Source organism: Physella acuta, unplaced genomic scaffold, assembly GCF_028476545.2.
Source record: "Physella acuta isolate Inbredline_101_S28 unplaced genomic scaffold, ASM2847654v3 ptg001640l, whole genome shotgun sequence".
Lineage (NCBI taxonomy): Eukaryota > Metazoa > Mollusca > Gastropoda > Physidae > Physella > Physella acuta.
The window spans coordinates 417,078-442,003 of NW_026733154.1; the positions used below are offsets into that span (position 1 = coordinate 417,078).

The 24,926-nt window shown below is 40.0% G+C and overlaps 1 long non-coding RNA gene across 1 annotated transcript; it reads left to right on the plus strand.

The window, feature by feature from the left end:
- Positions 1–14,299: 14,299 nt before the first annotated feature.
- Positions 14,300–16,444, plus strand: LOC131929500 (uncharacterized). Its single transcript, XR_009383972.1, has 3 exons — positions 14,300–14,408; positions 15,148–15,264; positions 15,404–16,444. It is a non-coding gene; the product is annotated as an uncharacterized LOC131929500 (long non-coding RNA).
- The last annotated feature ends 8,482 nt before the right edge of the window (positions 16,445–24,926 follow it).

Consider the following 24,926-nt stretch of genomic DNA (forward strand, 5'->3'; position numbering starts at 1 on the left):
TGTTTCAAATAATGTTGGTGTACTTGGATGATATACTAGTTTATTCAAAAACTTGGGAGGACCATCTAGAAAGATTAGAACAAGTGTTTCTCCGTCTTAGGGAGATAGGAGTAAAGCTGAACCCAGACAAATGCTGCTTCGGTCTGAAATCGGTACATTTTTTGGGTTACGTGATTTCGTCGGATGGCATCGCCACTGACCCAGATAAAATTGCAGCTGTTAAAGAATGGAAACAGCCAACAACTACAGTAGAGGTCAGATCATTCTTGGGCTTTGCTTCCTATTATAGAAAATTTGTGCCTGGTTTTGCAAAAATTGCCGCACCATTGCATGACTTGGTAAACAAAATGACAAAGAAACACAGTAAGGAGAAAAAGAAAGGTAAAACACAACGGATAGGTGAATTATGGACTGATGAATGCCTGAACTCGTTTAAGCTATTGAAAAAGGCTTTGACAGAGGCGCCGATATTAGGATACGCAGACCTTGACAAACCATTTCGGCTAGAAATTGACGCCAGCTCTAAAGGTCTGGGAGCTGTGCTATCACAACAACAAAAGCAAGGCTTCAGGGTTATTGCTTATGCCAGTCGAGCTCTGAAGGAATCAGAGAAGAACATGACAAATTACAGCGCCATGAAACTAGAACTTTTGATATTAAAATGGGCTGTGACGGAAAAATTCAGGGACTATTTATTAGGTGCTAAATGTGTGGTATACACTGACAATAACCCCTTGAGTCACCTAAAGACAGCAAAGTTGGGATCCATCGAACAGCGATGGGCAGCAGAATTGGCACTCTTTGACCTGGAGATAAAATTTCGCCCGGGGCGGTCCAATGGCAATGCGGACGCCTTATCAAGGAATCCTTACGAGAGACCGGGCGATGAGGAAGAAACGCTGACAGGAATATGTGAGGTCAGAGCGTCAACAGATATCCCTCTCGGGGTGCAAGTGAGGCAGAACGGACAGACCGGGGTGGAGCACATTTCCACAGAGCCCGGACATATGGACATTGGTGATTTTAGTTGCCTTAATCACAAAGAGATACGAGATGCCCAGAGAACGGATAGCGGGTTACAGCCGCTATTGAAACACGTCCAGGAACAAAAATTCCCAGGAAGAAGGGAAAAAGAACAATTTGGTCGAGAAACAAAGAAAATACTGAGTCAGTGGGACCGTCTCAGTATAAAGGATGGTGTTCTCATGCGGAGAATTCATGACCAAATTGATGGGACAATACACCAGGTGGTGGTGCCTGGACAATTACGAGAAGAAGTGCTAAGGTTGGCACATGACAGGGCAGGACACCAGGGTCAGGACAGGACGCACAAAATATTACGACGAAGGTGTTACTGGCCCAATATGGAAATGGAGGTCAAACGCCATTGTGAGGCTTGTGTGAGGTGTCAGCATGCGAAAATGCCAGTTGTCAAAATGAGACAGCCATCGGGACACCTATTAGCGACAAAACCACTAGAGATTGTGGCTATGGACTTTACGTCGTTGGAGCAATCATCGGATGGGACGGAACATGTGTTGGTAATGACTGATGTTTTCACCAAATGGACTGTGGCGGTGCCCACACGAGATCAGACTGCCAAAACAGTGGCAAAGGTCTTAATAGAACATTGGTTCATCAAATATGGCATACCAAGACAATTACACTCTGACCAAGGAAGGGCCTTCGAGTCAGAAGTAATTAACCAACTGTGCAGCCACTACGGGATCAACAAATCTAGAACAACCACATTTAATCCGAAAGGAAACGGACAGTGCGAGCGGTTCAACCGCAGCATGCATGATTTGCTGCGTACCCTAGAACCTGAACAGAAAAAACGTTGGCCTGATTTTCTCCCAGAGTTGGTATATCTATACAACTGCACCCCCCATGCCACAACCGGCTTTTCGCCACACATGTTGCTGTTCGGACGGGAGGCTCGACTCCCTCTTGACTTGTTCCTAGGAAAAAAGGAGAGTATGACTGGCTCATACACTGCACTGGAATATGTGAATGAACATATGAGACGAATTAGAGAAATGTACAGGGTAGTACAGGAAAGACTAGAACATGAAGCACGGCGAAGGGAACCGCCGGTACAGACAAAGGACCCGCCACTCAAACTGAACGACAGGGTATTACTGCGTAGCCACCCGTTAGGCAGAAACAAAATCCACGACCTCTGGGGACAGGAGATATGGCAAGTCGTGGAGATGCCTAAAGTAGCAGGTGGCCCCTTTAAGATAAGACCCATCGATCACACCAAACCGGATCGGTGGGCGAATATTGCTCAATTAAAGAAATATTGTCATAGTCAAGAAGAGCAGTTACACACAAGGAAACCCAAGACAATTAGGGAACCGGAAACTATAACGGAAATTCACATACCCATCCCGGAACCATGTCACCATCAACAGAACAACAGCGACACACAAGGGGAGGATACCGGCAACAAGGAGGATCCCGGTCCCTCCAAAAGCAGAGAGACAGTAGACCATCAGATAAGTGGTCCGCGGAGAAGTTTGAGAAACAGAAAGAATACGAAATTTTTTGTCAGCAACCATCAATTCTTTCATGGTCGCGCTGGTATGAGAACAGACTGTTCAAAAAGTCATAAAAGTGAACTGGTGAAGGCACCAAACGAAAAAAGGTGGATGTGAATTCTAGAACTGTTTTGTGTCTGAGGAAGATGATGTAGACACATTTGATATGGGAAATAGGGATAACGGTCAATCTTATACGAATGTGACGACATTGACAGTGAGTGGAACAATGGATTTTTTTTTTACGGTGGTGCGATTGACTTTGAAGGACTGCACCTGCCAAGCGTTGTTTGTGGTTGATAACACACAAAAAAAGGCAGGGGTGGATGTAACTAGGGGAAGTTACACCAGAGACATAAGAACGCGGTACAGCGCTGTCAACTTTGACACGACTGATGTAATAACACAGGTGGTGGCTGATAACGATCAGAAAGCCAAGGCGTAATATCTCGGGAAGCGATACGAAAGAACGGTCTGTCAACTTTGATGTGACAGGATGCAGATGGCTTATTAAATCGGACTGTACAACAGAAGCGGCGTAATGCAACGATTACGATTACGAGTATGATAGGACCGAATATGAGTACGATTATGAAGGGGATATATAGGAAGGCGACGGGGGGCTTTCTCACTCTCTCGCTCTCGCTCGATCAGTCAGTCTGTGTGGCAGTATCAAGTTGGTTACTGAACGGGTTAGCCGTATTGTGTTAAGAAGGACAATAGACATGTGTATTCAGTTATATGAAGCCTAGTGAGGACTGTTGGGGGTCCGTTGATTCAGACTATTATTGTGAAACATCTCTCTTGATTCATTATATTATTGTGAAACATTCTTTGATTCATGTAATAAAAGGATCAATAATGAACCTGCATCTTCGAGTATCTATGCTGTGGTCAATGTTGTGTGGAATGAGTGGTTAGACTCGGGAAGGTCACATTTGGCGTTGTCGGCAGGGTAGCCAGAGACTCGTTACATTTGGCGTTGTCGGCCGGATAGACTCGGGGACTCGTTACATATATATATATATATATATATATATATATATATATATATATATATATATATATATATATATATATATATATATATATATATATATATATATATATAATGTCTGAATCTTATTTTAGACACTTATGTGTGGGTTTTATCTGAGTCTTAAACTGGAAACAAGGAAGAAATTTATTGTGGCTACATTTAACATGCTTAGTGTCCCCCTGCCCCTCCCCGTGTAGAGATGCATAGAAGAAACCCTGAACACGTTTAGGGAAGCATATTAAACATTATGTAGGAAAAGTATTTATTAACATATGCTGTTCCGTCATTTTGTCATAACGTGTTTAAGTTTATCGTAATGAAAAATAAATAAAAATAAAACAAAAAAACCCACTGCAATCGTTATTTAAAAGCTTATTTATTAACATTTTGTTCCACCATCACTTTATTAGAACTTGATAAAATGTGTCGTGTTTAAAAACATAAAATAAACAAAACACAACTGCAATCGTTATTTAAAATCTCTAGTGCGCTATTTTTAACCCCTACTTTAAAACAAACGAGTCTGGGAATTTCCGTTCGATCTCTACGAGCCTGAGATGGTACGATATTCTAAACCCCTCCACACACCAGTAGGGTAAGTGATGCTTTTAAACCGTTTATCGATGAACCAATTTTCAGGGTCCAGGTTTTTTAAAGTATGTTACGATATGGTCTGTCTCACTTTCAACTCAGTACAGTTGCACTTTGAATATCAAATGAGCCGTTCCCCACTAAACTCATTTCTGCATTCCAATCTAAAGTTAATTAATTAACTCCGGTTGCCATTATATTTGTAACGATGTTTCACATATAGGTTAATTAAGAGCTTGGCCACAGATAGGTTAATAAGGAGCTTGGCCACAGATAGGTTAATTAGGAGCTTGGCCACAGATAGGTTAATTAGGAGCTTGGCCACAGATAGGTTAATTAGGAGCTTGGCCACAGATAGGTTAATTAGGAGCTTGGCCACAGATAGGTTAATTAGGAGCTTGGCCACAGATAGGTTAATTAGGAGCTTGGCCACAGATAGGTTAATTAGGAGCTTGGCCACAGATAGGTTAATTAGGAGCTTGGCCACAGATAGGTTAATTAGGAGCTTGGCCACAGATAGGTTAATTAGGAGCTTGGCCACAGATAGGTTAATTAGGAGCTTGGCCACAGATAGGTTAATTAGGAGCTTGGCCACAGGTAGGTTTCATAAGTTCCAAAATCGAAATAGAAATAGCTGTCTTGTTAAGTTCTGGAGTTAGTTAGTTTTTTAAGTGTTAAATTTGAATACCTCCCTACTTTACATTATCGTCCCAAGAAGTGAGGCAAATAATGCCTGACATACAGACTTCCCTACTTATATGTGCTGTACCGCTCCTCACAAGAAAGTAGTGCTGCGCCACCCATACACGTAAAGCTCGTTTAAACACATATAGACTTACATATAGACACAACGTTGCTCCCCACACACAGCTGCCAGACTCAATTTTAACACATAGACACATATATAGGCACAACGTTACAACATACAGTACTGGCCCATACATAATGACAGTGCTGCTACACACAAGTGGAGCTGCCCACACATACCAACAATACTGCCCACACATACAAACATAACTGCCCACACATACAAACAATACTGCCCACACATACAAACAATACTGCTCACACATACAAACAATACTGCCCACACATACAAACAATACTGCCCACACATACAAACAATACTGCCCACACATACAAACAATACTGCCCACACACACAGACAATACTGCCCACACATACAAACAATACTGCCCACACATACAAACAATACTGCCCACACATACAAACAATACTGCCCACACATACAGACAATACTGCCCCACATATACACATGCCCCCACAGTGATGCTCCACATATGCAGACAGTGCTGCCCTTCCCCCTGACACGCAGACAGTGCCACATATACACATGCCCCCACAGTGATGCTCCACATATGCAGACAGTGCTGCCCTTCCCCCTGACACGCAGACAGTGCCACATATACACATGCCCCACAGTGATGCCCCACATATGCAGACAGTGCTGCCCTTCCCCCTTACACGCAGACAGTGCCACCCACACACACAGACACTACTAACCAACATATACACAGTACTGCCCCACACATAATTACACGAATGGGGAGTGATGCCCTTCTCAACCCCACACATACAGACAGTGCTGCCATTCTCAAACAGACACATTCCAGCGCCCTACACATATGTGCAGTGGTGCCATATATTTGAGAACCACCGCATAATTCCCTAAAAACGCGAGACACTAAGTCCACCCAAATAGACACGCTTAAATAGACATTAAGCGCCTTAAGTATAAACCCCCCTCCATAAACCTAGAGATGTATTGACAATGACATTCAGTAGTTAGACTCGCCCGTCACGTGCGCCTGTGTCACGTGCATTCAAAAATACCTACATCTGACCGTGAACTTCAAGTCGGCCTGACCGCTTAATAGAAGAGTTGGTTTATAAATAGGTAGTTATCTTTCCTTGTTGGTACTTTATATAATGTATCAAAATTTGCCTGGCGCAATAAAACCACGTGATTATTTTATGTTTGTACAATTTAATTATTGTTCTATTCATATTTCACATTTCAATCGAAGATAGTAAATTAACTTCAAGCATATTGGTATAGGCCTACTATGGAAATTGGCGCTTTTTTTTTGAGAATCTCTTTTGTTTGGAAATAGTTGTTTAAGGCCGCTTTGTTTCTGGCCGTTTTGTTATTGACCATTTTGTTGCCGGCCATTTTGATTTTGGGCGTCTTGTCATCGGTTCGTACTGTTCCAGGCATCTCTTCGGGAAGGGGGGGGGGCTCTGCCGAAGTTAGTCGAAATGGAATTTAAATAGAAAACATATACTTTTACCAGTGTCCGCGCCCCCCCCCCCCCCCCCCCCCGAAAATATCAAGTGCCCCCTAGGAGAAAAAAACTCTGGAAGAAACACTGCTCTCAATCTACAGTTCATCTTCGTTACCTTTTTGTGCCCAAGACACACTGGGCCGTTTAACTGTAGTTGCATCCTCTCTAAACCTAAGCCCATTCTTTTGATAATACAACATGGGCGTAGTTATCCAAAATAAGAATCAACCTTTCTTATTTGTCTCACCTGTTTTAAGTTCACCTGGATAAAGACAAATTGTTCTGGCCAATCAGCGGGCTATTGATTCTCCTGTAGAGTTGGTCATGAACTTAGACGATGCAATCGGATTACTTTGTACAAGAGTGACGTCTGTTCAGCCTCTTCCAGCTTCGTTATGTACTAGTCTTTGTACAGACATACGTGACTTTCGTTACCGCTTTACTCTAATAAATGATACAGCTATTGCATCGTATTTAAATAGGCAGCATCATTGTGAAATTAATACTCCGGGTCGTGGAGGAGGAAAATATTCGCATTCTTGTACGAATAAGATGTATGGGGCCCGTGGTACAAATGTGGTGTGTGTGGGCCCCCGGCACACATATGGTGTATGGGCAGCCGGCATTTAATATGGTATGATATGGTAAAATTTGGGTCCGTTCAAAACACTTAATTTTGGGGAATTTAGGGGCTTTAAAACTAGTGTTTTTAATGGACCCACAATTTGAAAATTCATAAAAAAATTAGTTTGAAGATATGCACTTAAAATTTTTAGCTGAGTGCCCCAAAATATGGAGGAAGATTATGAATTGATGGTTTATTTGGCTTAAAATATAATATTTTATGAATGGTGGAAAACCTACGAAGGGGTTAAATTTTCAAGATGGCCGCCGTTGTCATAGTTACCAAGATTTTTCCACGACTTTTTAGTGGAAATGCATGTGTGGATGTATCTTAATAAAACTGTAAAGAAATAACTGTTTTCTAACGAGTATTATAAAGTTTTTTTTTTTTTTTTACCGGAGCCTTCTTTGATGTCATCCATCCATCCAGTTGCTTTTTTGCCTACCCCTTCTTCTCTCTCCTGGTACAGTGTCTTGAAATATGGTTTTGGATACGCCGCTGGTTCTTGTGACATGCCCATGCCATCTTAATGTTCTTGTTATGACAATGCTCAGTAGATTCTTAAATAGACAGAATGTATTAGTGTTTCTCTCACGAACTTCTCCATTTATAATGTGATCTCCGTATGAGATCCCTAGGAGTCTGCTAGACATCTCATCTCCAGAGCCTGGCTTCTTCTCTGTAGGTCTGAGTTGAAGGTCCATGCCTCGCGTCCATACAGGAACACAGACATGACCAGTGACTGCAAGAGTGCTCAAAGAGGTATTTCGACGTACCAGATACTTTTTGAATTACTACGTGCTGTTGTTGTTGTGTGGACACGTCTTACAAGTATTTTGTTCTGTTCCCTCATCAGATAGTATGGTGGCAAGCAGAGGCGTAGCGAAGGGGGGGGGGGGTACATATGTCCCCGGGCGCCGACCCTAGGGGCGCCAAAATGTGTTGAAAAAAATGAAAGCTCATTTTAGCTGCAGTTTTACATTATAAATATAAAAATATATGGGGGGGGGGGAGGCGCCAAATTGAAAGTTTGTCCCCGGGCGCCGGGAAGGGTCGCTACGCCTGTGGTGCCAAGGTACTTGAACGAATGGACTACTTCCAATCTTTGACCTTTATGTGCTACTATGTCATTTGGGTTGTTGGTCATGAATATTGTCTAGCCGACTTTGATTTCCATACCATATGTTGTTGATGTGCTGTCCAATAGATCTAGTAATGTTAATAGCTAGTAAATGTGGGAAAGATGTAAAGACCAAATGTTTTCTGGCTATACAATTATTCCGTTTATTGCTATGGGTACGTTCGTACTTGCTACACAAATTATTACAAAGCACGGACATTTTTTCGAAGAAATACGGTAGCACCCACCGTTCACCACCCCGCCTCCAATACAGCACGACATTGTGACGTCACGCTAATGTTATCAAACTGATATTGGCATTGGCGGTCTCACGCGACCCAATCGGATTAATCTGAAATATGTGTCGTATAAAGGGCGGCGATTCCTGCTAGACTAGAACTAATAAATGCAGTTGCCGGACTTCTATCATTGCTACTTTCATTTTCACGCGACGCTAATGAATTCTAAAACGCCAAACTAAGTCTGTGTTATTTAATAAAATTCTTGCTTTACTAAATTAAAAGAAAGCTAATGAATTAATGCACTTGTGATTAAGTAAATAAAACAAGAAACCGAAGAAAACTCTAGGCTTTTAAAACGAAGACACTTTTTACATAATAAATAAGAAGTGTCAAAGTGTGATTTTGTTTTCTCCGGTGTTGATGTAAATTTTCCCCCAAACCAATTCTTCATGCTTCTCAACTCCATGTTGGTTATACCGCTGTGTGCGGCCAAAATTTTTAAAGAACGGAGAAAGAGCTCCAAGAAAAATAAACAGAAAAAATGCAGCCACGAAGGGTGAGCAGATATTGACTGTTTAAATTGGTTAATTTAGTTTTAAAATAACTTGTTGGACATGTTTTTAATAATTAAATTAGACTGTAAAAATAAGAGAAGTGGAAACATATTTTTTTTAAAATAGCACTTTCGCACATCTAAATTTATAAAGATTCGGTTAATTATTGATTATTAAATATGAATGTTTTAATTTTAATTGTTTTACTTCTCTACACTTAGTGATTATTGATGTAAAAAAAAAATTGTACCGGAAAATAAAGAAACGAAACTAACTAAAGACTAAAGAGTTAAACAATCTTTTTGGTAACGTGGATCATGAATTTCTTCAGCGTCCCATGCGCCAAGAAAAGTGACCTACAGCCGCGCAAACAATCGCCTGGATTCTGTAAGGCCAATTCCATGTAAGTCTCATCCTGGGTCCGTGTCGTCAGTATTCTGCTAACTTAGGTCGGTGTTGTCAGTATTCTGCTAACTTAGGTCGGTGTTGTCAGTATTCTGCTAACTTAGGTCGGTGTTGTCAGTATTCTGCTAACTTAGGTCGGCGTTGTCAGTATTCTGCTAACTTAGGTCGGTGTTGTCAGTATTCTGCTAACTTAGGTCGGTGTTGTCAGTATTCTGCTAACTTAGGTCGGTGTTGTCAGTATTCTGCTAACTTAGGTCGGTGTTGTCAGTATTCTGCTAACTTAGGTCGGTGTTGTCAGTATTCTGCTAACTTAGGTCGGTGTTGTCAGTATTCTGCTAACTTAGGTCGGTGTTGTCAGTATTCTGCTAACTTAGGTCGGTGTTGTCAGTATTCTGCTAACTTAGGTCGGTGTTGTCAGTATTCTGCTAACTTAGGTCGGTGTTGTCAGTATTCTGCTAACTTAGGTCGGTGTTGTCAGTATTCTGCTAACTTAGGTCGGTGTTGTCAGTATTCTGCTAACTTAGGTCGGTGTTGTCAGTATTCTGCTAACTTAGGTCGGTGTTGTCAGTATTCTGCTAACTTAGGTCGGTGTTGTCAGTATTCTGCTAATGTAGGTCCATGTTGTCAGTATCCAGAGTTTCTCCCGGGCATCTACTCGGGGGGGGGGGGGGGGGGGCGAGGAAAGTCTACCGCACCCCCCCCCCCCCCGAATGATATATAATTTATACAGTAAAAAATATACTTTTACCAGCCCCCCCCCCAACTGAAAATATCAAGTCTCCCCCCCCCCCCCCCGGTGAAAAGAGTCTGGAATAAACACTGTCAGTATTGTCAGTATTCCGCTAATGTAGTTCCGTGTTGTCAGTATGCCGTTAGCTCTTAAGTCGGACCTTAGGTCCATATTGTAAGTATTCTGCGTACTCCATTAAGTCTGAACTTATATTGTCAGTATTCCGCTATAGTAGTTCCGTGTTGTCAGTATGCCGTTAGCTCTTAAGTCGGACCTTAGGTCCATATTGTAAGTATTCTGCGTACTCCATTAAGTCTGAACTTATATTGTCAGTATTCCGCTAATGTAGTTCCGTGTTGTCAGTATGCCGTTAGCTCTTAAGTCGGACCTTAGGTCCATATTGTAAGTATTCTGCGTACTCCATTAAGTCTGAACTTATATTGTCAGTATTCCGCTAATGTAGTTCCGTGTTGTCAGTATGCCGTTAGCTCTTAAGTCGGACCTTAGGTCCATATTGTAAGTATTCTGCGTACTCCATTAAGTCTGAACTTATATTGTCAGTATTCCGCTAATGTAGTTCCGTGTTGTCAGTATGCCGTTAGCTCTTAAGTCGGACCTTAGGTCCATATTGTCAGTATTCTGCGTACTCCATTAAGTCTGAACTTATATTGTCAGTATTCCGCTAATGTAGTTCCGTGTTGTCAGTATGCCGTTAGCTCTTAAGTCGGACCTTAGGTCCATATTGTCAGTATTCTGCGTACTCCATTAAGTCTGAACTTATATTGTCAGTATTCTGCTTACTCCTTTAAGTCTTATACTGGATCAAGTTTATCAGTATTTCTCTTACTCCGTGTTGTAAAAAAAAATAATATAGAAATACTTGTAGGACAATGGAAAGAAAAGTAGACATTGCACATAAGAACGCGTGTTACCCCGAAGTCTCAGGTTCGGCTCCCGTCTGCACGAAGTCTCAACATATCTCTAACAAAAAAAAACACATTTTAAAATCGCCATTAGCTTTATGCTGTAACTACAGATGAACACTTCATCTAGCGTATTGAGACTTGTCCAATACTGCACACTGTTTTAAAGAATGTATCTGTGTTATGTATACATTCATATTATGTATGCATATATAACATATATTCATATTATGTATACAAACATATATATATATATATATATATACTAGCTGCATCCCGTGCTCCGCCACGGTAAATCTTTTTAAATGTACAACTTTGGAACAGAACAAAACGAACAAAAACACAACCACAACACAACCACAACACAAACACAACCACAACACAACCACAACACAACACAACAACACAACCACAACGCAACCACAACACAACCACAACACAACCACAACACAACCACAACACAACCACAACACAACCACAACCACAACACAACCACAACCACAACACAACCACAACACAACCACAACACAACCACAACACAACCACAACACAACCACAAAACAACCTCAACACAACCACAAAACAACCACAAAACAACCACAGCCACAACATTAGAATCACCACCAAACAACACGCTTTTTTAGGCGTCCGCGCCCAAAGAGAGCCTTTATTTAAGTCACAAAAATAGATTCTACTCCATAACTTACAATAAAACAATGCAATGCAAATAAATGTACGGCAAGTGGTGTTTACTTTTATGGTTCTAAGAAAACACATTGGCAATGTAATTAGAATCACCACCGAAAAACACGCTTTTCCCAGGCGTCCGCGCCCGTAGAGAGCCTTTTCAGCATTCTCTATACTATAATCCTAAAATTTCACCATCTGTTAACACCGAAAAACAAAAACAAAAAAATGTGATTTTGAGAGATCATAGACTAATTAGAAAATAATATAAATAATCTTAACATTTTTCTATTTTACTTATGAACCTTAACATATAATAATCAATGTGGAAGTAATAAAAAAATAACTTAAATTATTGAGAGTGAGTTAAATATTAAAAAAAAAAATTTTCCCATACGTCCGCGCTCAGAGAGAGCCTTTCCAGTCTTCTCAAAAAGTCAAATTTTACCATCTGTTTTCATAACACCGAAAAACAAAAGCAAAAAGAACGTGATTTTTGAGAAATCATAGACTAATTAGAAAATAATAATAAATAATATAAATAATCTTAACATTTTTCTCTTTTAATTATGAACCTTAACATGTAATAATCAATGCGGTAGTAATAAAAAAAAATTAACTTAGATATTGATGAGTTAAATATATTTTTAAATTACCTCCCTTGCAAAAAAATTACCAAACAAAAGTTGAATTAATTAGTTTTTTCGACCTACTTTCATGAAAATATATCCCTTTTTTCTAAGAATATAAACGAAAATGACATTTAACATTGATTTTTTAAGTATGTTTTAGCCATTTTCGTGTATTTAATATTTTCTTTAAGTTATGCAAAAGAGTAAACACAGTGGCAATTATAAAATAGCGCTATGTGGCTATATAAACAAACCCTACTCTACTACGTATAATAAGACACTGCGGTGCACTGAAAAGCACAGCATGGTGCGTTGTTTACTTTTATAGTCCCAAAATCTATAGCGATGACGGACGGAAGGAAGGACACGCTCAGCCCGCTTATATTATAGACTAGCTGCATCCCGTGCTCCGCCACGGTAAATCTTTTTTAAATGTACCAACTTGGGAACAGAACAAAACTAAACACAACACAAACGAACGCAAAAAAAAAAAACAACAAAAAAACGAAAAAACAAACACAACACTCATAACATAAACACAATTTAAATGCAATCATAAAGGCATATTGCTCACAGTCTAGCCCGTAGCGCCAAATCGCGCCCTTTCCGGTGATTTGCACCCCCCTCAAACTTTCGATTTGCACCCCTCCCCCCCCCCCCGTGCTAAAACTTTCGATTTCCGCCACCCCCCCCCCCCCCCCTCGCAAATTTTTTCCAATCCAATTTGGCGCCCCCTAAGGTCGGCACCCGGGGACATATGCCCCCCCCCCTCGCTACGCCTCTCCTATAAAACCCGACAGTATAAATAATAGGCAGTATCTATAATATATACAATATTTCACTTTATCCATTCACGCATTTTTTTCCCAGTACTTTAAATTTTAAAAATTTACAAAAGAGTTTCATAACTAAAACCATTGCGCACCTAATGAACGTGATGACGCGTCTATAATAGTGCTGAATAGTTGATTAAAAATTATAAGTAATAAACAGTAAGGCCTACATTCAGTGGAAAAAATAAATAAAAGATTGCCTTTTATCAATCCATGCTAATTATAATTTTCTAACAATAATTTCCTCTTACACATCCGAATAATTTGCATTCACATTTTGCTAATTATATTATTGCAACACTAATTCCTTCTATGACGAACGTATATTTGCATTCACATTTTTTATTAGCGTGAGTTTAATGTATTTTTAAATTACCTCCTTTGTCAAAATTAGAAAAAAAGAGTTAAGGTTAAATTAATTTGATTTTTCTACCGTACTGTTATTATGTTATTAAAATGTATCCACTTTTTCTATGAATATTAACGAAAACTATATTTGACATTGATCCTTTTAATATGTTTTAGCAATGTGCGTGTATTTAATATTCTCTTTACGTTATGCAAAATAGTACAAACAGTGGAAATTATAAAATAGCTCTATGCCACTATATAAACAAACCCAACTCTAATACTTAAAATAAGACACTGAGGTGCACTGAAAAGCACTGCGTGGTGCGAATGTTTACTTTTATTAGGTATTCTAAATGAGCCGAAAAATTTAAGCCGGTTTTAAAATTTTTTGGTCGCGTTGCGGCATCGCGCGGCGGTCCGACCCCATAACACATACGCAATTAGAAACCACTGATTTAGAAAGAAGAATGGTAGCTCTGTAAGATGGTATAACTTTGCCAACTGTATAATATAATTAAATGCTAAAAATGTTCAATTTAAAATTTTAAAATGTTTTTTTTCCATGAAAAAATAATTTTACAGCCGCCAAAGTTGTATATTCCGAAAGGGCATCCAATTTGCCATAAAACTGTTACAATTTAATGAACACTCCATGTATGGGGTCGGACCGCAGTAAATGAAACCAATGTATACAAATCGCGACGACCCGAATCTAAATTTCGCCGGCTTGAGTCAAGATTTTGTTGAATTCCGGAACACCCGACCTCGGTTCGGAACCAGATTTTGTGTTTATTCGTTGATTACAGTGGATTTAAAAGCATGTGCAGGTAAGTTGAATGCACGTTATATTACTAGCTATATTCTATTTATTTATAATTAACTGCTGCTTTAATACATTTGAATATTAGTGCCCGCTTATCGGTAATTGCTCCACGCTTAAAAAAAATTTTTCCAAAAAATTATCTAGCCTTTTTTAAAAGTCCGTTGTATTTAATTTATGGTCACTGAAATAAAAAAGGAATGCACAATTAAATCAAAAAGATGTTTAAAAGGATGATACAATTTAATTTGGTTTAGTAAATTATGTTAGTTAATAACATCGGCCGATTAAACTATCCATATTTTGTCGATATTTCAAGCCGACTGTCCGCCATGTTTTTTTTTACTTTCTCGTAGTGTTGGGTTCAACTATTATATTACCGCAGCGGTTAACAGCATACTTTCAATATATTGTAGCATTGCTTTTTTTGTCTTTCCTAGTTTATTAGTTAACTATTCTATATATGTGCAGTAATTACATTAAATTTTAGAATATTACGATCTTTTACATTTTTAATCTCTAGATTTATTGTACAGACCACTTAAAATAAAATGTAGCCCCCCTTCCATAATAGTTTAGTCCAAAGTTGTTTCTAGATTTAGTCTAGATTCTAGATCTACGTAGATTAGTTAGATTCACCATTGCTTTCATGTTAATATTTAGTAGTAGAACTATCTATAGTACTTACATTTATATCTAAAAAGCATTGAGCAGCCTTACTTTTATTATTATTATTCTATTTACAGAGCAAGATATTAGCATAAACGAAAGTGGAAACTGAAAGGCCTGCCAAAAAATATGTATTGTTTGTGTAAGCATCAACAGGACTCCTGAATACTTTTGAAGGAAACCATATGTCAAATGTTAGTATTGTATGCACTTTGCTTATTATTTATAATGATGTAATGTTACATGATTGATATCTAAGTTGGTATAATGATATACAGTCCTGCTATATAAGTCAGTATATTTGAAATGCTAATTAATTGTTTTTGTTCACAGACATTTTCTCTACTCTGGACCAATGGAAGGATCCCTTACTAGATTCCATAATTTGATGTGTGCTGCCAGTTCACAATCATTTATTACAATGCTACTTCAAACCTTGAAGAAGACAAGACAAACTCAACCAGGATATTGACTATTAATTACAATGCTACCCAACATCATAGAGAACTTTCCCAATCAGGATATTGACCTGTCTTTTTGAACCTGCTCTAAGATTTCTGATAATTGTATAAGTTAGGACCTAGACATTTCCAGAAGTTGACTTTGATCAATAACTAACTAGAAGAAATAAATATACTAGTAACAAGTAAATTCATGCTAAGCAAGTCATGATTAGGAACCAGAGTAACAAAACTAGATGAACATCACAACTCTATTAGGTATCTTACTTCGTCAGTTTTTAAAATGCATGGAATTTCTTATTATTATAGTATATAAGTAAAGTAATAGTATAGTTATTTAGTTTTTTTATAACAAATTAATGCTAACATGTATCCTACACAATTTATATTACTTTCTTAAAAGTAAGAACACTTTTTGAAGGATGTTAGGTAATGAAAATTCTTGATTTTGGGCGTTAAGGAAGGATGCCTTGTATTGTTTTGCAGAATGATTATTTTATGTTTCTGTGTTTATTATATATTAAGAACATCATATGCTTTAAGTTGGTGTAAAATTTATTGAGATACCTTACTTAAATATTTTTAAATCATTTTTTTGAAAAAGGATAAAATTCCAAATTTTTATAAACTGACCTTGCTGAATCTGGTCTCGCTAATTACTTTCTTTACTAATTCTTTACCTGCTTGTTTCATATTAACATGCTTTGAATTTCCTTTCTTAGAACATTTATATTATTAATGTGGCTTAATTAGTTGATTTTCTATGATTTTTTAAAAATGACTGTAAATTAACTTTTTGTCTCCCTTTTCGTACTTCGGTAAAATTGTGCTTTGGCTCATTTTTATGTGAATAAATTTTCTATTTATATCGGTCTGACTACCTTGAAAAAAATTGGGTTTGCTATTTGTATTACTGGCTGTGTGTGCACGAAATTTGAGAGTTCTAACTTAGTTATTGTAGAAGTTAGTAGGGGTCTCAAATAGACCCTTTACTGCTCAAAAAGCGAACGCATTTTTTGAGTTTTAAAAAATTCATAACTTTTTTAAAAATGGACATACACCAATAAATTTGGTGTTTCTGTTCTGATGAAAACAGTCTCTATCAGGTGGAAGTGTTAAATTTTATTTAATTTCATTATAAAAATTTCATTTTGAATACCTACTTTTATGGTTCCAAAATCTATAGCGATGACGGAAGGAAGGACTGACACACTACTTGCCCGCTTATATTATAGATATATATATATATATATATATATATATATATATATATATATATATATATATATATATATATACATATATATACATATATATGTACTGGTATATATTGATACCTATATTTTCCTGTAGTTTATATACATGCATTGACTACCCAGTGTGTACACTTTAGTCAAAACATGTAAGCCGGGCCTAAAACTTACGGCCACTATTTGGTGTCAATGACACCGCCTCACCAGCAGATTAAGAAATCTACAGGTAAATACAAGCTTACCTAGGGAAGTTCACAGGTAGGTGTTAATGTTTGACTCAAGTTCTACCTAGGCAGGTAGGGAGGGAGGGAAGGGAGGTCGTTACCTTCTCGAAAGCTGCGAAAGACTGAAAGAAGAGAATACCTAAGCGAACGGCGTTGAAGCTTAAATGACTGCCAATTACGGTTGTGGACTTGAGGGATAGTTCTATAAATAGCGCCATTCCAAAGAGTCCGGTGGTAATTAGTCATAATGAATTTAAAGAACTGTACCTTTTCCACTAAGACTTTGGTAAATGCTAACATTTTTTAAAGCTACATTGATCGACGCTGGACCTAGCTACGGATGCGTAGAGTTGATAGTTAAGGGGTTGTCTGCACTTAAGTCGGATAAGTTAAACATAGTTTCTCCCCCTACCTTCATCGAACCCTGCCTGTGTATCTACATATATAATTCTCTTCTGGGATAAGTTAGAAAACAAGCTGCAAGCGCGCCTTTGCAGTCCCCTCTCTTTCTCTCTAGCACTATCACTACCACCCCCCCCCCCACCCCACCCCCACATGATCTGGTGAGCGGTGTTCACTCTGTTTACATTTTACAATCACAGAGACGGGTTTGGTGACGGCTATTAGGGGCAGATAATTTAGTTTGAAACGATTTTAAACGTAGAGGAGGTAACTAAGAGGAGGCTGCTTTCACGTGGGGGGGGGGGGGGGTTAGTGTTTTTAAGCAAATATTTTCAGTGGCAGCATTGGTACTGTAGAATTCACAAATTATAAATTACTGAAAAGTAGAAAAAAAACAACTAAATAGCGGCGTATGATACGCAGCGGGTCGGCTCGTAAATAATATTTCAACATGGACATAAACAAATTACAAACGAGGGCATAACCTATGTATCACAAAACGCCCATTGTTAAAACCTCTATAGGTTTATTCACGCAGTCTAATCTGTTCCCCTATCCAATTCTACAGTCGCTGAGGCCTGTAGCGGAAGATGATACCTCGATTCAAATGCCGGCACTTAAATTTGTGGCACCATGTCTAGATCACATGCCGACAATGTACTTTTAGACAGAGTGCTAGACAAAAACAAAACGAGCATGTTTTCAATACACATCTAAATGTAGCTGTCGTGTCTTTGATTTGTTTGGTGAAACATCGCTAAAACAGCGTTCAAATCAAGCATGGATAAAAACATAACACAGCGTATCAACACACACATACATTGCTTGTTGGAGGGATTCGTGGTTTCATTAATGGATTACTATTAAAACTATTTCTTATAATGTTTTGTTGTTGTTGAAAAGCCAGAATTTCGTGAACTTTTATTGTGGGAATAATAATTAGCATGTACAGTGTTTCTAATGACTTTTAATGGGCTGCGTTTTTATTTTAAGTGTAATTTTGTGTTAGTTATCGTAAACTTTTCATTAAATTTGACATTAACTTGGGTGCTAAATTTCGTGCACTTTTCACCCTACTTTGTAGTTTATGTGTGTGATATATTTCGTGCACTTTTCACTATACTTTGTAGTTTACGTGTGTGCTATATTTGGTGCACTTGTCAAGCGTTCATTTTTAGTGAAGTTGTGTGCTGTTTTTCGTGCACTATGTTGCACGTGTATTATAAGTGCGTCTCGCGTTTCCTCTGCCACCTATTAGACACAGCCTATCGATAAGGTCACCAGCAACATGCCCTCTCCCAGTGGCAGACTTAGGTCCCCTAAAAATACGTCTTCTATCACCAGCAACATGCCCTCTCCCAGTGGCTGACTTAGGTCCCCTAAAAAGGTCCTAGGACTTTTGACCACAGGTGCTTTGACCATAGGGGGTTTGACCATAGGGGGTTTGACCACAGCGGACCTTTGACCATAGGGGCTTTGACCATAGGGGGTTTGACCACAGCGGGTCTTTGACCATAGCGGTGCTTTGACCATAGGGGGTTTGATCATAGGGGGTTTGACCATAGGGGGTTTGACCACAGGTGTTTTCTCAGCAGAGGGTCTTTGATCACAGGTGGTCTATCAGCGGGTGTTTGATCACAGGTGGTCTATCAACGGGTGTTTGATCACAGGTGGTCTATCAACGGGTGTTTGATCACAAGCGCTGCGTCCGGCTTTGATCATAGGGTCTTTGATCTCAGGTGTTTTGACCACATAGGGTCTTTGATCTTAGGTGGATTGTCCAATGCTGTCCATATATGGTAAGGATTTATTTTAAAAGTTGCTAAATTATATTTAAAATTTCGACATGATGTAATAATATGTTAAATCATCATGTATAAATACAAGTCATCTAAACTACTCTATGTCAAAACCATGGAGAATCTTGGAGAGTATAGCACGTCGAAAAAAGGTAAAAGAACTTTGTTGTATCGTGGCCACGAGTTTTGGCTACACAGAGAACGCCAGGACTGGTCACGCGTTTGGCGGTGTACGAAGAATCGCACTTGTAAGTGCAAAGCTTCATTAGTTGCACAAGATCTTATGATTATAGGGGAGAAGAATCCTCAACATTCACACGAAGGAAACATTAGCTATGGTTTGAAAAAACGAGCTGTTGGAGAAATGAAAAGAAGACTGTCACTTAGTTAACCAGTTAACCATTTTATGTATTACATCTTTGACTATATTGTTGGCAAGTTTTGTATCATTTTTTATCCTTTATATATGCTATGTATTTTCAAGTACATCTACATTATTTATTTGTGAAACTTGTTATATGTCGCATTATTTGTGTTTCATTTATATTTAAAATAAATCTATGAGGCCTAGCACCAGCCTTTATTTGGAGACTAAAATATAGTTCTTGGCTTTTTTTAAATACATGTTAATTTCTATTAACGTACTATCAGGAAACATGTATAAAATCGTGTTAATTGTATCACACCTATGATCAAAGCCGGACACAGCGCTTGTGATCAAACACCAGTTGATAGACCACCTGTGATCAATGACCCTCTGCTAAGAAAACACCTGTGGTCAAACCCCCTATGGTCAAACCCCCTATGATCAAACCCCCTATGGTCAAAGCACCGCTATGGTCAAAGACCCGCTGTGGTCAAACCCCCTATGGTCAAAGCCCCTATGGTCAAAGGTCCGCTGTGGTCAAACCCCCTATGGTCAAACCCCCTATGGTCAAAGCACCTGTGGTCAAAGGTCCGCGCACCCCTAAAAATACGTCTTCTATCACCAGCAACATGCCCTATCCCAGTGGCTGACTTAGGTCCCTTAAAAATACGTCTTCTATCACCAGCAACATGCCAGTGGCTGACCTAGGTCCCCTAAAAATACGTCTTCTATCACCAACAACATGCCAGTGGCTGACTTAGGTCCCTTAAAAATACGTCTTCTATCACCAGCAACATGCCCTCTCCCAGTGGCAGACTTAGGTCCCCTAAAAATACGTCTTCTATCACCAACAACATGCCCTCTCCCAGTGGCAGACTTAGGTCCCCTAAAAATACGTCTTCTATCACCAGCAACATGCCCTCTCCCAGTGGCAGACTTAGGTCCCCTAAAAATACGTCTTCTATCATCAGCAACATGCCCTCTCCCAGTGGCAGACTTAGGTCCCCTAAAATACGTCTTCTATCACCAACAACATGCCCTCTCCCAGTGGCAGACTTAGGTCCCATAAAAATACGTCTTCTATCACCAGCAACATGCCCTCTCCCAGTGGCAGACTTAGGTCCCCTAAAATACGTCTTCTATCACCAGCAACATGCCCTCTCCCAGTGGCTGACCTAGGTCCCCTAAAAATACGTCTTCTATCACCAACAACATGCCAGTGGCTGACTTAGGTCCCCTAAAAATACGTCTTCTATCACCAACAACATGCCCTCTCCCAGTGGCAGACTTAGGTCCCCTAAAAATACGTCTTCTATCACCAGCAACATGCCCTCTCCCAGTGGCAGACTTAGGTCCCCTAAAATACGTCTTCTATCACCAGCAACATGCCCTCTCCCAGTGGCAGACTTAGGTCCCCTAAAAATACGTCTTCTATCACCAACAACATGCCAGTGGCTGACTTAGGTCCCCTAAAAATACGTCTTCTATCACCAACAACATGCCCTCTCCCAGTGGCAGACTTAGGTCCCCTAAAAATACGTCTTCTATCACCAGCAACATGCCCTCTCCCAGTGGCAGACTTAGGTCCCCTAAAAATACGTCTTCTATCACCAGCAACATGCCCTCTCCCAGTGGCAGACTTAGGTCCCCTAAAAATACGTCTTCTATCACCAACAACATGCCAGTGGCTGACTTAGGTCCCCTAAAAATACGTCTTCTATCACCAGCAACATGCCAGTGGCAGACTTAGGTCCCCTAAAAATACGTCTTCTATCACCAGCAACATGCCAGTGGCTGACCTAGGTCCCCTAAAAATACGTCTTCTATCACCAGCAACATGCCAGTGGCTGACATAGGTCCCCTAAAAATACGTCTTCTATCACCAACAACATGCCCTCTCCCAGTGGCAGACTTAGGTCCCCTAAAAATACGTCTTCTATCACCAGCAACATGCCCTCTCCCAGTGGCAGACTTAGGTCCCCTAAAAATACGTCTTCTATCACCAGCAACATGCCCTCTCCCAGTGGCAGACTTAGGTCCCCTAAAAATACGTCTTCTATCACCAACAACATGCCAGTGGCTGACTTAGGTCCCCTAAAAATACGTCTTCTATCACCAGCAACATGCCCTCTCCCAGTGGCAGACTTAGGTCCCTTAAAAATACGTCTTCTATCACCAGCAACATGCCCTATCCCAGTGGCAGACTTAGGTCCCCTAAAAATACGTCTTCTATCACCAGCAACATGCCCTCTCCCAGTGGCAGACTTAGGTCCCCTAAAATACGTCTTCTATCACCAGCAACATGCCAGTGGCAGACTTAGGTCCTCTAAAAATACGTCTTCTATCACCAGCAACATGCCCTCTCCCAGTGGCAGACTTAGGTCCCTTAAAAATACGTCTTCTATCACCAGCAACATGCCCTCTCCCAGTGGCAGACTTAGGTCCCCTAAAAATACGTCTTCTATCACCAGCAACATGCCCTCTCCCAGTGGCAGACTTAGGTCCTCTAAAAATACGTCTTCTATCACCAGCAACATGCCAGTGGCAGACTTAGGTCCCTTAAAAATACGTCTTCTATCACCAGCAACATGCCCTCTCCCAGTGGCAGACTTAGGTCCCCTAAAAATACGTCTTCTATCACCAGCAACATGCCCTCTCCCAGTGGCAGACTTAGGTCCCTTAAAAATACGTCTTCTATCACCATCAACATGCCCTTTCCCAGTGGCAGACTTAGGTCCCCTAAAAATACGTCTTCTATCACCAGCAACATGCCCTTTCCCAGTGGCAGACTTAGGTCCTCTAAAAATACGTCTTCTATCACCAACAACAAGCCAGTGGCAGACTTAGGTCCCCTAAAAATACGTCTTCTATCACCAACAACATGCCCTCTCCCAGTGGCTGACTTAGGTCCCCGAAAAATACGTCTTCTATCACCAGCAACATGCCCTCTCCCAGTGGCAGACTTAGGTCCCCTAAAAATACGTCTTCTATCACCAGCAACATGCCAGTGGCTGACCTAGGTCCCCTAAAAATACGTCTTCTATCACCAGCAACATGCCAGTGGCTGACTTAGGTCCCCTAAAAATACGTCTTCTATCACCAGCAACATGCCCTCTCCCAGTGGCAGACTTAGGTCCCCTAAAAATACGTCTTCTATCACCAGCAACATGCCAGTGGCAGACTTAGGTCCCCTAAAAATACGTCTTCTATCACCAGCAACATGCCAGTGGCAGACTTAGGTCCCCTAAAAATACGTCTTCTATCACCAGCAACATGCCAGTGGCAGACTTAAGTCCCCTAAAAATACGTCTTCTATCACCAGCAACATGCCAGTGGCAGACTTAGGTCCCCTAAAAATACGCCTTCTATCACCAGCAACATGCCAGTGGCAGACTTAGGTCCCCTAAAAATACGTCTTCTATCACCAGCAACATGCCAGTGGCAGACTTAAGTCCCCTAAAAATACGTCTTCTATCACCAGCAACATGCCAGTGGCAGACTTAGGTCCCCTAAAAATACTTCTTCTATCACCAGCAACATGCCCTCTCCCAGTGGCTGACTTAGGTCCCCTAAAAATACGTATTCTACATTTAAAATTACACCACCTGTGCTATGAAATAAATAACCGCCAACATGAATAACTTATCATCGGAGCTACCTTTATCCCGAGGCAAATTTATTAGCCATAGAATAAATTGATGTTGGTTACAATGGTTTCTGCTCGAGTTAAATTTGTATCAGTTGATTAATTATTAACGGTTGGTTTCCCTAAGGGCATTTTCAATAAAAGTTTTACCCCCCCCCCGGGATTACCAATCCCTCCCCCTTTCTTCCTACCATTGTTTTGAGTCATGTCCACTTCCAGTCTGATTTCTTATTTGATCAGCGGCGTAGCTACATTAGAGTGCCCGGTGCCGACTCAACTTTTTACACCCCAAAAATAAAAATAAAATACAAATAAATATTTTTTTTTACATGTTGCCCAAAGCTTAGGTCGGTAGAATATCCCCCCCCCCCCCCACCACCACCAAGTTTGATTTTAAATGTTTTAATCAATAACAAGTATTGAAAATATGATGGAATCAGATGAAATATAAGGACAGGTGAAATATAAAATTTTTATAATTGAATTTTATCAGTTATTTTGCAGTCTGAGACTTGTTTAAAAAAAAGGTTATACCATAGATCGTTGTGCTTAATCATAACCCACCTCAATAGTTTACAGAGAAACTCCAGTTCTAAAAAATGAAAACATGCTCTTTGGGGAAGTAGGTAGACAGAAGTGTTATGTCGTTTCTTCCAAGCAGAGCCCCCCCCCCCCCTTCGAAGAAAGTCTACCCCCCCCCCCCCAAACAAAATGGAATTTATATAGAAAACATATATTTTGACCAGTATCCGCCCTCTCTCCCGGAAAACTCACCCCCCCCCCCCCCCTCCCGGAGAAAAATTCTAGAAGAAACACTGGTTTTAAGGTGGTGTGTGTGTGGGGGGGGGGGAGGTTGACAATCGTCTAAAAACGTAATAACCACTAGGATGTTGCCGGGAATAAGTGGGTTCTCCCACCTTTTTTTATTAAGTGTAAATATAGATAATTATCTCGTTACCAAGTTAAGGCGTGCTTAATATTTGATTACTTTCCTTACACGTCCCTTTAAATTAGGGTCAGGCGATTGTGAGATTATTAGAACGGGCTAAAAATACAAGGTATTTCAACTTCATATTGAAAACATCAAGATTTCAAAAGTACAAGATTATACTTCATTACTTTTCCCCACTGAGCTCTTAATCCGAGGGAAAAAAGGAAGAAAAAAAAATGAAAACCCAGTAAAGTTTATGTACTACTCATCTTAACCACCCCCAACCCCTATCATTCGACGCCTCTGTTTCTACACGCGTCTTTATACCAGGTCAACCCTTCATTAAAATGTTAAATCTCCAGTAATCTTTGCCCTTATCACAGCCCAGTTATACACACACATACACACGAAAACTTACCCCCCCCCCCTTCACATCGTCCTGTTTCACTGAGTGTGTGCTGACCTGTTTCGCTCCCTGTGTGCTGACCCGGTGTGTACTAAAAAAGACAGACACCGCACAATGTGCGAGCCACGAGTCCCATGACCGAAGCGCCGTGCTCTGTTTGTTTGATGGAGTCTTCTCTCCATCCACTGCTGCGTTGCTCTTACACGCTGGGTACCACATCCACCAGTGGATACAGCATCTGTTTGTGGATATATATATAACACATCCAATGTTGGATACTATTTCGTGTGTTCGTTGACGGATAGTTTGTTCAAAATTATTTTCGAGAAAATTGAAAAACAAAATTCCGCTAGACAAGCGAAAGTCT